Below are 16,260 nucleotides of genomic sequence, written 5' to 3'. Positions count from 1 at the left end.
TTGCTCCATTATCTTCCCTGGCACAGAAGTTAAACTAACTGGTCTGTAGTTACCTGGGTTGTTTTTATTTCCCTTTTTATAGATGGGCACTATATTTGCCCTTTTCCAGTCTTCTGGAATCTCTCCCGTCTCCCATGACTTTCCAAAGATAATAGCTAGAGGCTCAGATACCTCCTCTATTAGCTCCTTGAGTATTCTAGGATGCATTTCATCAGGCCCGGGTGACTTGCAGGCATCTAACTTTTCTAAGTGATTTTTAACTTGTTCTTTTTTTATTTTATCCGCTAAACCTACCCCCTTCCCATTAGTATTCACTATGTTAGGCATTCCTTCAGACTTCTCGGTGAAGACCGAAACAAAGAAGTCATTAAGCATCTCTGCCATTTCCAAGTTTCCTGTTACTGTTTCTCCCTCTTCACTAAGCAGTGGGCCTACCCTGTCTTTGGTCTTCCTCTTGCTTCTAATGTATTGATAAAAAGTCTTTTGTTTCCTTTTATTCCCATAGCTAGTTTGAGCTCATTTTGTGCCTTTGCCTTTCTAATCTTGCCCCTGCATTCCTGTGTTGTTTGCCTATATTCATCCTTTATAATCTGTCCTAGTTTCCATTTTTTATATGACTCCTTTTTATTTTTTAGATCGTGCAAGATCTCGTGGTTAAGCCAAGGTGGTCTTTTGCCACATTTTCTATCTTTCCTAACCAGCGGAATAGCTTGCTTTTGGGCCCTTAATAGTGTCCCTTTGAAAAACTGCCAACTCTCCTCAGTTGTTTTTCCCCTCAGTCTTGATTCCCATGGGACCTTACCTATCAGCTCTCTGAGCTTCCCAAAATCTGCCTTCCTGAAATCCATTGTCTCTATTTTGCTGTTCTCCCTTCTACCCTTCCTTAGAATTGCAAACTCTATGATTTCATGATCACTTTCACCCAGGCTGCCTTCTACTTTCACATTCTCAACGAGTTCCTCCCTATTTGTTAAAATCAAGTCTAGAACAGCTTCCGCCCTAGTAGCTTTTTCAACTTTCTGAAATAAAAAGTTGTCTCCAATGCAGTCCAAGAATTTGTTGGATAGTCTGTGCCCCGCTGTGTTATTTTCCCAACATATATCCGGATAGTTGAAGTCCCCCATCACCACCAAATCTTGGGCTTTGGATGATTTTGTTAGTTGCTTGAAAAAAGCCTCATCCACCTCTTCCACCTGGTTAGGTGGCCTGTAGTAGACTCCTAGCATGACATCTCCCTTGTTTTTTGCCCCTTTTAGCCTAATCCAGAGACTCTCAACACTTCCGTCTCCTATGTCCATCTCTACCTCAGTCCAAGTGTGTACATTTTTAATATATAAGGCAACACCTCCTCCCTTTTTCCCCTGTCTATCCTTCCTGAGCAAGCTGTACCCATCCACACCAACATTCCAATCATGTGTATTATCCCACCAAGTTTCAGTGATGCCAACAATCTTAAGCATGTAGTTCTGTACTACATTTGTTCAGCTGCTGCTAGAGAAGTCTGGAGTGTCACTCTGGCTTCATGGTCACAGTGTCACTGAAATTTGACCCAACCACCCCTCCATACAGACAGAGGGTCATCCAGGACAAGTTTCAGTGAGTGGTGTTGTGATCTGGTGCAAGGGAGTCTGTTCCTATATGGCAAAGCATGGGGGAGTCCACCAAGAACTTGACTCTGATGGTATCAGCAGATGTTCTGTGTGGATAAGAGAGAGAAGAGAGATCTACAGTCACTGCAGGAGAGTGGGGGAAAACAAGCAGGGACCAGAACGGGGCCCCTGCTAGGAGGCTCAGGGACCAGAATTAACCCTCTGAGAAATATCTGAATTGGTGCCATTGCCCTATCCCACTGAACCTCACACCCAAACCCAATTTGCCCCAGAAACCCTGCCCCTACCCCCTCTAAATAGTCTCCCTCCCCCATTGAGCCCAAGCCCCCCCTGCCCATAGACCCAGGGACCCATCCACTATCCCCCATATATATTCTCCCAACCTCCCATTAATTCCCCTCTCCACTGGGATGGAATGTCTTGTGGGTGGTCAGTTCCTGTTTTTGGGCGGGGGGAGATGCCTGGGAGGTTTTTGCAGTATGAGCCCACCCACACTCATTAAGCAGTGGCAGCTTCTATCCCATGGTGCTGGTCTCAGCTCCCCATACTGGATGTTGAAACCTGGTGCATGGGTTGCAGCACTGCTCAGGTTTGTCCCATCTGACCCTCTGTGATGATGGAAGGAGGCCAGGCTAAACTTGAGCAGCACTATGACTCCATGCGCAGCTTGCAAAGCCACTCACTGAAGTTTGGCTGGCCCCCAGCATCAAGATGTAGGGGCAGCTGGGACAAACCTGAGCGGAGGTGTGACCCAGGGTCCCAGCTTGCAACACCACTCACTGAAGTTTGGCGCACCTACGCCTTTCCCCCCCCCCCCATGATGGAAATGTGGCTGGCTCAAACCTGCACAGTGCTTTTTTGTTTGTTTGATTTAATTTTTTACTTTGATTTTCATTTTATTTCATGTTATTTCACATTTGTGAAAAACACAGGGCTCTAGCTGTAGAGTATTCTGGAGTAGGTCTAGCTCAACCTTTCCTGTTGAAACTGGTTTACTTTGTATAATAATTAAATATTAATTGGGCCAAATTATGAGTGTAAGAATGACTGTTACACCAGTAGTTAGAGCACTCTCCTGAGGTGGGCAGGGGACACCCAGGTTTCAGTCCCACTACTCCAATTAATGCTTAATTATACCTGTACAACAGGATAGCTATATCAGCAGACCTTAGTGTAGACACAGTTTATACCAGCAAAAGAGTGCTTTTGCCATTTTAGTTTATACCAGTCACTGGAGCGAAATGACCTATATTGGCAAAACCAACTGTTATGCTGATATAACTTATGTCTATAGTATGGCTTTTGCTGATATAGAAATGTCATAATACAATCAGACCCCTAACCAACATTACTGTAGTCGACTACTTCTGCAAATATATTGACTTGGCTATACTTACACAGATTTCATCAGTCATCCAGAAACTAAAGTCAATTTACTAGACATGGAATTCCTAAAGTCCTCATATCTGATAAGGGCCTCAATTTACCTTTGAAGCTTTCCTAGCATTTGCACAAGACTTTGGTTTGAACTCTCTACTAGTAGTCCACATTACCCCCAGAGCAATGGGGATGTGGAGAGAGCAATGCAGACTTTAAAAAGATTTCTGCAAAAATCAGTGGACCCATGTAAAGCACTCCTTGCATATCTGTCAATACTGCTTGTGACTGGACTGTCTCAAGCAGAGCATCTGATAGGAAGATGACTTTACTTGTGGCATCCAAACAGCTTAAACCTAAGTGTCTCAACCTGAAGGAATTTTGAAAATGGGATGCTGAAATAAAAATTCAGCAGCTACAAAACGTCAGTGTTTTTCACACACCAAAAGCACTACCTGCACTGAGAGCAGGGAACAAAGTTTGGCTCAAAAACTCCCAAACATTTGGAACCATGCAGAACTAGGACAAAACTCCCAGATCCTAACTAATGGAGACTCCAGAAGGACTTCTCCTGGGGAATCAGGTTCATTTACAATATTTCCCAACACAAATGAAGAGAGAATCTGGAACCTGCGGGTACTTTGTCAGGAAGTGAACCTCCTCCACAGGGAACTCCACACACCAACTTTACAGAAGTGAGAATGCAGACCCCTCTCAAAGATTTGATCATTAGAATGCTGCTTAAGACTATTTAAATGCAATTGATAAATGAACATAGTAGCAAGTAGTAGTTTTAAGGAAACTGAAATTATCTTGAATTGTTATGTATATATACATTGATTTATAATTTCAGTTTTAATCTTTTATTATAAAGGAAGGGGGATGTGAAGTGGTTACAGAGTTTCTGGTCCTCCACAGTTACCAGAGAAGACCAGGTGTGTTTAAATGGGGAGCTTAATAAACGTATGAACTTCCTGGGTAGGGAGTTGCTCTAGTTGCTGCTGAAAGCATGGTGGAGTGAATAGGTGGTAAAAGGAGGTGAAGATCTTGTACATTTTAGCAACTGTGGAGTTGGAAAGTTGAAGGTGTTAACATAAGTTAATGTAGTTTAGTGTGCCATTGCTAAAAGAGGGCTGAGCTCACATTACATGGACATTTCCTGGTTTTCAGAAGTTTGACTTTTGCTCAAGTCAATGCTCTACAAGCAATCTTAACTCTTGTGTTAATGTAGGTGTTTTGCCATTGAATTTCCTAGTTTTTTTAACAGGAAAGATATGTTGTTGGTGGGAATTAGTAGTCATTTATGCAGTTATACATATCATATCCCACAATTTGCATACTGAGTCAGCCAGTCACTCCCTCCACCCCACACATCAGCTGGGCCCCACTTTCCCTGCTTTGGAACACCTCCTCCACCATGCCCCTGACCCATTCACTACATTCCCACCTCCAACCTGCCCCACTCCTCACTACTGTACCCAGTATCCCTGAAGTCTTCACTCCTTGGTATACAAATGTTTACAGTGTTATTACTTCCCCACCTCCTATAATCCAAGGTTGCATCCTTGACCATCTGAGCTAATAGCTTTGATGGACCTATCCTCTGTGAACTTATCTAATTCACATAGTCTCTCCTCCTTCACCTAGAGTTTCCTTGCAAAACTCCCCTATTTGCTGCTCCTGTTAGCTAGCTCCTTCTTGTCTTTATCTTTAATAAAAGGTCACTAGGGTTTTCTATGTTGTGTTTTACATGGTACTAAGCAGGCTGAAGTCTCCTGTATACCAAACCCCAAACCTTTTTGAACACTGTTTAATGCTGAACCATGATTGGGTTCTGTTAATACCCTTATCCCATATATTCCATCTAAATTAATACAACAATCCCCAAAGATTTAGTGCCATGCACTACCTTGAGTAAAACTCAACAAACTGAGACCATTTTGAACCATATCACATCAATAATTTGATCTCTAGCTCTGCACAAAACAAGCAAGCAAGCAAGCAAACAAACAAACGAATAAAATCCACCACCTAGAAACTTTTTGAAAATTAGCTATTTTTTCAGGGCTCCACACCCCTACCCTGCACCCTCCTGAGGCACACTGAACCTCAAAGGAATCCAGCGAAGCATGTATCAAGTGGAGTGCCCCCAGGGTTGGTCCTGGGGGTGGTTTTGTTCAACATCTTTATTAATGATCTGGACAATGGGATAGATTGCACCCTCAGCAACTTTGAAGATGAAACTAAGCTCGGGAGAGAGGTAGATATGGTGGAGGGTAGGGATAGGGTCCAGAGTGGCCTAGACAAATTGGAGGATTGGGCCAAAAGAAATCTGATGAGGTTCAACAAGGACAAGTGCAGAGTCCTGCACTTAGGAAGGAAGAATCCCATGCACTGCTACAGGCTGGGAACCGACTGGCTAAGAAGTAGTTCTGCAGAAAAGAACCTGGGGATTACAGTGGACAAGAAGCTGGATGTGAGTCAGCAGTGTGCCCTTGTTGCCAAGAAGGCCAATGGCATATTGGGCTGTATTGGTAGGAGCATTGCCAACAGATCAAGGGAAGTGATTATTCTCCTCTATTCGGCACTGGTGAGGCCACACCTGGAGTATTGTGTCCAGTTTTGGTCCCCTCACTACAGAAGGGATGTGGACAAATTGGAGAGAGTCCAGCAGTGGGCAATGAAAATGATTAGGGAGCTGGGGCACATGACTTACGAGGAGAGACTGCGGGAACTGGGCTTGTTTAGTCTGCAGAAGAGAAGAATGAGCGGGGATTTGATAGCAGCTTTCACCTACTTGAAGGGGGGTTCCAAAGATTGAGCTAGGCTGTTCTCAGTGGTGGCAGATGACAGAACAAGAAGCAGTGGTCTCAAGGTGCAGGGGGGGAAGTCTAGGTTAGATATTAGGAAACACTATTGGTGGTGACGCACTGGAATGGGTTACCTACAGAGGTGGTGGAATCTCCATCCTTAGAGGTTTTTAAGTCCCAGCTTGACAAAGCCCTGGCTGGGATGATTTAGTTGGTGTTGGTCCTGCTTTGAGCAGGGAATTGGACTAGATGACCTCCTGAGGTCTCTTCCAACCCTAATATTCTTTGATTCTATGTGAGCTGTAGGAGATCTTTAAACAGAAGTAATGACACAACCTTAACTATAGTGATGCTCCTGTGTTACTATAATAACAAAAATAGTCCCAGCCCCAAAGAGCTCCCGGCTGAAGTAAAGTGTTGGATGTGTGCAGGGTTTGTACATGGACAGGGTGCAGTGGCAGAGCTGTGGGGTACAGGGTAGAACGAGTCAGGGCGGTTGGAGTGCACTGGCAGATCTGTGGCTGCAGGGGGTTAGGATGCATTGGCAGAGCTGTGGGGTGCAAAATGTTCTGGTACCATTTGATATTGCGATGTGTTTGTGTAAGTACTCTGTGCTTAGCATGTCATAGGAATGTGTATTTTTGCAATATTAGCCCTGTCCTTGCCAAATTCTGTAAACTTGCAAGCAGGCAGATCCTGACATTTGCTAACAGCCTCTTTTGCTAACTTTGCTTTATATCAGCAAAGCTTGCCCACTACTTTAGCTTAGGCCTCATACCAGGCCTCTACTACAAGGGCTTATATCTCAGGCTGTCTTCCTACCACAACTCTCCTGACATATTGTGGAGCAGTGGGCACTATCTAGAAGTTATCTGCTACATATCCCCACTGTTAGCTGGTGGTTTTTGCTTGTCTTTTTTAGGACGTCTATACACAAAAGTTGTACTGCTTCAACTATACAGATACAGTTTAAGTAGTACAACCCCCTCTAGTCTGGATGCAGTTATCTTCATGTAAATGTGCTTCTTATACTGGTATTGATTGTTCCCACATAGGAAAGAGGGTGTGCTGTACTGGTATAGCTGCACACTTGGGGTAGTAGAAGTATAACTATTTCAGTAAAAAATTAACCCCCTAAGAGAAATAGTTACATTGACACAAAATCCTTGGGTAGATTAGATCTTAGTTAACTTGGGTTCCCTTTTGGTCCCTTCCCTCTCTTGATAGGGTAGCCACTGAAGTTCTTCTGTGTAGGTCCTTTCAAGGGACCTCCCACCAACCAAGTTCAGATAAAATGATGCCTTATATGAAGCACTAAATGTACACACAGTTTTTTTTAAATTAAGTTTATGATTACATGCCAATTATTTTAAAATATGCAAATTAATTCCCCACATTTTCACACAATAACATGTAAGTATTTCTAATCTCCCCCCCCTTCCACCCTCAAACATTGCCAACACTATCTCTGCCCATTTCCTGGCCCTGCCCACCCAGTCCTCATCCACCTGCATGGGAGGGGGAGAAGCAACCTCATAGAGCAGTGGTTCCCAAACTTTAACATCCTGTGAACCCCTTTCATTAAAATGTCAAGTCTCGCGAACCCCCTCCTAAAAATGAATATTTCCAGGGATTTTTTTCCTTTACCTGAGTATAAATTATAAAAGCAGTGATCTTGGAAATATAAAATTTGTTTTTATGACATGCTTATTACACACTATTTATTATTAATTACTATTTATTATTGCAGTATTTTTATTACGTTATGAAAACGGCAACACTCTTCCAAGATCTTACTTTTGTAGCTTGTATCACTTCGAATAAGCCTGTTATAAGACAAGGCTCCTATGTTTCATCAAGGAGTATCAGATGTGAAACAGCATGAAGGTATTTAAGAAGCCAACTCAAAGAGTTCCTCCTACTCAAGCATTCAGGACTTGAGCAGTCCAGGCAAACAACGCACCTTACAACAAAGCTTAAACTTGTTCTTCATAATAATTTTAAAAACAATACTAGCTGCCTATTTAATTTAAAAAACAGCAAAAGATGTCCACCTCCCTTTCCATTTCTTATATGGAGTCTTGAAGTTTAAATCTCCTCAGTGTGATAGATATGCTTGCTTTGAGCTGCTTAGCTCTTGGAAGTCCAGGGGCTCCGGGCTGCTGGCCTCATGCTGCCTGGGGTCCCTAGGGACAGCTGTCCGCCATTAGGGATTTTTTTTCCCGAGAACCCTCTGTAACATTTTGCGAACCCCCAGGGGTTCACAAACCTCAGTTTGGGATCCACTGTCATAGAGGCTGCTCTCACTGCTGTGCTGTGACCCACAATGTGAGTAGTCCACTTTAGGGACGTGAAGGAGCACATTCCATCCCTTTACTTGCCTGCACTAGTGTATTTTTTGGCACAGTTCAACAATACTGGCACTCTAGTCTGAGGAAAGGAATGTCCTGGTATTTCAGAACAGGATTCCTATGCATTGCATTGGCAGTGCTGCATGGGAACTCTTACACAGCATCTACCTACAATTTTATCAAGTTCTATCAGTATCAGTTTTCACAATACCATTTACATCACACTGGTTATATTTAGAAAAAATTCTAAGCATGGTATACATATAATGTTATAATTTGTAGAAGTAAATATTGATTATAGGAACTATTTGAGAATATTTGTGAAAACATTTTACATTAAGAGAGAAAATTAGTGTTTTGAATTCTGAGTTTGGATGCACATATATTTCACTACATTTTCCAATTATTTTATTATAAATATTTGAATTTGATCTCTTTAACATGCATGTGTTAACAAATGATGAGTTGGTATCAAATAGTTAAACTGCATGAGACATACGTTGGATGAGACTAAATTCAAAAGATTGCATTTATTTTTAATAAACTTAAGTATGACATAAGATAAAACACAGCTGCATGCTTTAATACATATAGACAGACACATGACTTTACAAAGCTTACTTAAGAGGTCTTCTTATCTTCTTTCAGAGTCCCCAGAGGAATAAGATGACATATGGAAAGTGTTCTTTTAAGGTAATCGTATAAAGAAAACTAAACAGACAGAAATACATTAGTTGTTGACTGCAAGATCAAAAGTCCCCAGACGTGTTATGGTGAAAGCCAGCATGAGATCGAGTCTATACTAAAATGGGCTTGTGTTCCTGCTCATCAGTTCTCTCCATTTTGAACAAAATGTTGCATTTTCAGTATTAAAATACGTTAATCATGGAGCGGTAGAGTGATTATTGTTTTAAAAAGGGAATTAAAGTGATACTTCCAGGTTTAAAATAATATATTTTAAAATAATTATTTTTATATTTGTCACTAATAATTCCTGAGATTATAATTAATATCTAATTTATATCCTAATTACAATAATTCTAACTAAGGTAAAGCTCCCAGTTACTTCAGCTGAAGATTAATGCTCTCACTTTTCACATTGATGACGTTTTCTTTTTTAACAATAAAGTAGACATTTTTTCACCAATTTTGTTTCTAGTCATTTTTCATTTTCTTCTTCTCATGTACAAGCACAAATCTGCTATGATGAAGTTGCAAATGCATCTAGGGTGTGAAGTGGCTGTTTAAATTTCAAAAAGAGACATTTTGATTAAAAATGAATAATAATGAAACATTTTTAAGATTTGTAAAACCTTTTTTCCAGAAAATCTATGTTTGAAGCTTATTTACTTATTTCAGCACTTCCTGATTTGAACATCAGTTCTACTATTTTAATTTATAGTTACAGGTACTTAAGTATGCGATAAGTATGATATCACTCACTGGCCATGGTTTTTAAAAAATGAGCTAAAATTAGGCTCCTAAATCCATATTTAATCACCTTTATATGGGTGAGTGGCCTGTAAGTGATGTTTATATAGTGAGTGGTCTGATTTTCCAAAGTGTTGAGCGCACAGCAATTCTCAGCTATTTTACTGGGAAATGTATTGGGCCCTATATGGACAACATTTGTGCTTTTATAGGTATTCATTCCACCTTCTGAATTCTACATAATGGCATTCATCATAAAATTAATCTGTTGCTTACATTTTGATGCATGGTCCTTCTTTTCTATACTGAACCTTAATGAGTAGAGCTGCAACTGTTTGTGTACCACCTGAGCACACAAGTTCAAATATTTCTGTACTTTCCTTGACATTCTCTGGATTCTCATACATTGCAATTTCCTATGAAACTTGTTCTTGGTTTCTGACTGTTATATGCTATTCATGACAATATATTCAATTAACATAGTCCTTTGTTCTGTAATATACATGACATGGCTGTGGATTTTTTCCCAAATGAGATTGTTTTCCATAATTATTCATCAGCTCATTTTTAAGAAAAAATATTACTTTATGGGTTGTCTGCAAATCCAGAGCTATGCTTTGTGTTGTGTGTGATTGGCCACGTAAATCACATATTTTTTGTTTTGTTTTGATTCTTGATTGGATGTCCTAAGCCTTATAAACAAGAGCAGTGCCTGATCAAATTTTGGGGGCTTTGAATCTTTCAGGGAGGATAGAGAGCATTTAAAGGAAATAAAGTCAGCAGGCCTAGGGAATTTTAGGAGACTTTACATATTTTTCTATCCTCATTTGCAAAAGAAATAGCATTTTGTTTGTTTACATTCATTGAGCACAGATTTAGAAATAGTTTGGTTCCTTCCTGACACATTAAAGTCAATGGAAGCTTCTGGGTGCTCAGCATTTTCAAAAATCAGGCCATTTATTTAGCTGCCTAAATAGGGGTTTAGGGCTAGATTCACAAAGGGGACTTATTGCAACACCTAACTTTAGGTGCCTAGTCATACAGTGGAATACACTACTCTGAATTAGGTGCCCAGGCTGCCTATACAATGAATGGGGAAAGTTAGGCCACTAAGAACAGGATCCCTAAAAGCCAGCATGCTGAGCAGGAAGCTACTATATTTTCTAGTCAATAACAGATACTGAGAAGAGGGCTGTGTCCTAAATCCCACCCGTTTCAGGGAGTTAGGTGCCTGTCTCCGCTTGGGATCCACATCCAGAAACCCTCTCCAATGTCAAATACCTTTGCAATTTCTTGCAAGAAGACCGTGGTGCATGCCTAACATGACACGAAACATCCAGGATATGGGGAAGGAGTCCTCCTTTATAACCTTTAGCCCAGTGTTGAGAAAACTCACCTAGGATTTATGAGCCCCTGATTCAATTCCTCCCTCTGCCTGGTAAGGAGAAGGAATTTGAACTTGGGTTTTCTCCCTCCCTCTGATTGCCCTAACCACTGGACTATAGAGTCATTATCACACTCTGTGTGGCCCAATGCACATTTAATTATTTATATACAGTGGAACAACTTCAACTGGAGAGATTGAGAGCCAGCCATCCCCACCAGAATACTCCATAACCCACTCATTAGAACACTCACCTGAAAGGTAGGATACCTGTGCTCAAATCCCTTTTCCTTATCAGGTAGAGTGGGAAATTGAACCAGGGTCTCACACATTTTGGGAGAAGGCTAAAGGTCATAGAGAAGACAGCCTCCTCTTCTCCTCCTCCTCCCCTCTTCTGTTTGGGGCAGAGTTAGGTGTGCTCTGAGCATGCCGAACAGGATGGACCTCACAGGAAAGTTAGGCAGGGCAATGCCTAGTTTGAGACTCCTGCTAGGGCTTAAATGAGAGAGAGGCATGTGGGTGTTTCCTTGAGGCAGTAGTGCACATGCTCAGCAACATAAACTTAGGTGCCTATGAGACTTTAACTGTGAAAATGTAGGTGCTTTAGATGCCTCCAGAGTTAGGTGGCAGCTGCATGAGGATTTTGTTAATTCTAGTGGTGCCTACATATTGGACTTAGACACATAAAAAGGCAATAGGTACCTAAGTTCCTTTATCAATCTGGCCCTTAAAGTCTAATTTTAGACACTTATTTCTAGAATGCAAATAGGAGGGAGTTAGGAGTACGATGAGTAGATGGAAGTATCTACATCTTTCCATTAAATTTAAACAAACATTTCTGTATATTTTGCTAAAATTTACTACAGATTTCTTTTGCAACCCATCCATAAGTTATTCTAACATTAGACCAGTGATAAGTTAAGATAGGAACTCAGCGCCTACAGATTCTGAGTTGTTTTCTTTTTTCTGTTTTAACCTAGTCATTATGAAGGAAGTTTCTTCACTCAAATAACCAAAAGCTATATGCTTTACTCCTTCTTGGCTGGAATATTGTTATGGGTGTACCAGGTATTGAGGGTTTAAGAATCATAAAATATTAGGGTTGGAAGAGACCTCAGGAGGTCATCTAGTCCAACCCCTGCTCAAAGCAGGACCAACACCAACTAAATCATCCTTAAAAACCTCTAAGGATGGAGATTTCACCACCTCCCTAGGTAACCCATTCCAGTGCTTCACCACCCTCCTAGTGAAATAAGAAGAGAGAAGGAGGGGCAAAGTATTCAGCTGCTCCATGCACGATATAATTTTCAGGAAAATGAAACTGTAAGTCATATCACACTTCTGGTGAATACATTCCAGGAGAAAATCCTTCTCTCAGATTCATATTGCAGATCTAAGTCCCAATACTGCTCTTCTGTCTACCTGTATGGAAATCTCTACGTATACAGAATTCCAGTTGACATAAATGGGAGATCCATGCATATAGGAGAAGAGAATATCAAAGTAGAGATAGATCTGAGAAGAGCTTGCCCTAAAATTTTCAGGTCTTATATCTATTAGCTTTTTGCCTTTGCATATTTATGCCCATAGAGCCACCTTTATTAATACTCGAGTGATCTGATGCCTTTTTGATGGTCAAGCGATTACCTCCCAAACAATATATATAGCCAGAGCCAACTAATCTTAACCTTCACAGATATGGTGGTGTAATCTCTTGTGTCTTTCAATTTGTTAGTTTTCAATATTAATTTCAATTACAGTTTAAATAATAGAATTAAATACATAGAAATAAGAGATAGCAAAATATCTATAATAATAGAGTTTGTCCTTCTAAGAATGTTTCATTGTTGCCCCAATTTTATAAAGAACCCCCTGAATCTCGTTATTACATGAACCCCAAACATGTAACAAGAAAGCTAGGTGACATTGCAGAGATTAAAAAGTAACTCCAAGCTGTTATATTTATGCTTTGTTCATCTATTGCTCCCAGACTGAGCCTGACAAGATGCAAAAAGCTCTGCAAAACTCTTTTTTCTATGTTGATTTAACCTCCTTGCTCTTTTGAGAGCTTACAAGAAGCAGCTCCCACAGACAGCAGCCTAGAAGCAACCAGTGGGAGGAATTACACAATGAAAAAATTTTGCCTGGCAATCCTGAGCAAGAAGCCTGTCAGCAGACTTCAGAAATGAGAAAGATCCCCAGGTTATCAAAGGTCTGCCTAACCTGGATGCCTCAGATGTGGACAGCCAGTGGAGGTTAGAATAGAGGAGTCATTGTCCCTGGGCCTTGAGCCTGACTGATGTGCCAGGACAGCCAACTACAGGCCAAGACTAGTTTGTACATGGCTACGATCACCCAGAAGGTTGCTGAATCCCGGCGTGTAGTACTCAGGGGAAGGGAGCCAGAGATATAGCTCCTCAGTTAGGAAAGGAGTCTACTGTGTGGATAAGAGAAATCAGAGACTGGGGATCAAATGCAAACCTCACTTGGTCAGCCTCCTCTGCACAACAGTGAAGGCTTGAGGCCTGGGGCAGTGAAGGCTTGAGGCCTCCAGGAATTTACCCCACCCCAAAGGATGAGCTCTCTGTGACAGACACCGCAACTCCCTACCCAGATCCAGCCCACTAGCACTCTGAGGACTACAGAGAGACATGGTAGTTGCACCTGCAAGCCTCCCTAATCCTCCAACTCCGCTTTATTTTTTTGTGTTTATTTTGTTGGTTTTTGATTATTTCAGTGAAGGGAGTCTTTAACTATTGGTGTGGGGTTATGGATTCCTTTGCTTATTTATAATCCCTGTTTTCCCTTTCCTTTCCCTTTTATCCTGGCTCCTACCTATACCACTCCTTTAAGTTTCACCCTAATCTTTCACCTTGCTATAATAACAATATATTCTCACAATTAGTTAGGTCTTGATTCCTGAAGTTATAATGACTGTAAATGTCCTAAAGGATATCGGAACTACATATTTATTTAGTTACCTCCTCCCTAGTGGAGCTACTGCACCTCTAAAAGTAAAAAGCAAGTTGTCTCATATTTACGTAGTATATAAAGACCAGAGTCCACCGGATTCTGGTGACTGGAGCTCCAGGAGGAGACTGTATTAAAAACAAATCATTTAATTCAATCTAAAACAATTTTTTCAACTTTGTGATTTGCCAAAAACAGATTAAAGATTTCATTTTTGGTTCAACCTGAAACTAATTTTTTTATATATTTCAGAATTGCCAGCAAATCAAAAAATATATATATTATTTGCCCAGCTCTAATCATGAATTTGCTTTTTCTTCCATTTTGTTTTTATGAGATGTATTTTTGCTGACAGGCTCCGAATGATACTATGTCTTTATCCCAACACATAAGTTAGAAATGTTTCTAAATCTTTCTGCTATTCTCCATCTGATCATCTGAATGTTATTTATTATATAATTGAATATATCACAGTGATTGTTAATAGGAAGCTAGGACAAGCTCTGGAGATCTAAATAACTTTCCAGACCTGTTTTGCACTAGCTGAGTATTCTGAGGCCCATTACTGTTATCCAGTCTGGACATCACAGTGGGCAGATTGGGGGAGGGATAGCTCAGTGGTTTGAGCATTGGCCTGCTAAACCCACCGTTGTGAATTCAATCCTTGAGGGGGCTACTTAGGGATCTAGAGCAAAATCAGTACTTGGTCCTGCTAGTGAAGGCAGGGGGCTGGACTCAATGACTTTTCAAGGTCCGTTCTAGTTCTAGGAGATGGGATATCTCCATTAATTTATTTTATTTTTTTTTATGGTCATAGTTGGGAGAAATGGCCCCAATTCTCTAACTAAACAAAGATGAATGCCTCTTAGGATTCCAGGATCAAAGAGGGAACCAAAGTGCAAAACTCCTTGATAATGAAAGAGCATAATTCAATCATTAGGCCATGTATACATGTACACAAAAGGTTCTCCTACCTAGGCTATAACTCAGCCAGGTCAAATAATTAAACAGTGTTTAACTGTGTCTACATAGGCATTAGGGGTGCCTAATCTGACTCTATAAAAAAAAGCAGTTTTGATTTTGAAAGTTTAAAAAGACAGCATAATTCAGGGAATCCCTACTAAACTCCCCCTCCCCCCCCAAAGGGAGGTCTTGCACTGCTGTGAGATCTGGAGAGACAGAGAGTTCCATACTGGTGTCAACTACCAAGAATGGAACTAATACCCAGGAGGATTCCAGACTAGGTAACCTGCAAGTCTGGTAGATGTCAGGAGAAGACCCTGCCCCAGCCATGGATGAAGAATAAGGTAAGGGGAACTTTTGGTTTAAGCTGGCCAAAGTAACAGCACTGCAACATTCCATCTCAAGACTCAACCTCAGCATACCATGTGCCTTAGAAGGTGCCAGGGAGGAAGGTGGGGTTTGGGATGAGCTGTAAATGCTGGGAGATTAGTTTATTTATTAATGCTTAGTATTTATTAGTTAACCATAACTTTCCTTCCCCAAAACCTATTTTCCTGTTCTCAGTAAAATCTCCCTATGTTACACTGTTAATTTGGGTTCTCCATTCCTTTGCTGGGGTTTGTGCTTATATATTTTGTTATCGTTTGTGTACTAAGCTTTACGCTTCTTGCCAATTAATTTGCTCAAGGGACAGCCCTTTTATCCTTGGCACAGTATGGGGTCACCTTGGGTGGAAGATTGAGGTGCAAAAAAGAACCCAGAATCCAACCTATTCAAGAGAGGGGAGAAGTCACTTCTAATATTGATGATAGCAAGCACCAAGGAGAGAGAAGCCAGGAGGCTTAAGCCACATCTCAAATAAGGGGCTACATAGGTAAAAAGCACTGCATAGGTCAAAAGTATCAATGTCTATTGACACATCTAACAGACTCCTGAAATCTGTCTATTGGTAGTTGTAAGTCAATGACACTAATACTGTTTCTGTGCCATATCACTGTAAAGCCAGACTGGAAGTGGTCAAGAAAGACTGAGGACGGCTGATCACACCAGAATTTTCTCACCACTTATCAGTAATCTTGTCCCTAAAAAAGAGTCAGAAACACACCAATAATTGGCAAGGCTGTTAAGATACAATTTTGAGAGAGAGAGAGGCATTCTGCCCTGCAGTAGAGGATATTGACAGTCTCCAGCAACAGGACTAAGACCTCTGCACTAGATTTTAGCACCAACAAGGAGACTGAGTTTTATTCACAGGTTGCATTGCAGAAGAAACTTAGCATATCCAGAACCTCACCAAGCAAAATTGGCCAAATATCAACTAGCAAGATATAGCATTTATCCCCTCCCACCAGGGGTTAAATTAA

At 40.9% G+C, this 16,260-nt stretch overlaps 1 long non-coding RNA gene across 1 annotated transcript in view; it reads left to right on the top strand.

Moving 5' to 3' along the window:
* The window catches only part of LOC117872733, a 38,069-nt gene that overhangs the window by 15,629 nt on the left and 6,180 nt on the right, over nucleotides 1-16,260 (top strand). Inside the window, exon 3 of the long non-coding RNA XR_004644572.1 lies at nucleotides 8,797-8,841. This is a non-coding gene — a long non-coding RNA (uncharacterized LOC117872733). The remainder of the gene's footprint in view (nucleotides 1-8,796; nucleotides 8,842-16,260) is intronic.

The sequence above is a fragment of the Trachemys scripta genome, chromosome 2 (assembly GCF_013100865.1).
Source record: "Trachemys scripta elegans isolate TJP31775 chromosome 2, CAS_Tse_1.0, whole genome shotgun sequence".
Classification (NCBI taxonomy): domain Eukaryota; kingdom Metazoa; phylum Chordata; order Testudines; family Emydidae; genus Trachemys; species Trachemys scripta.
Note: the sequence above shows the minus strand (reverse complement) of the source record. Positions and strands in the feature narration are given on the sequence as shown.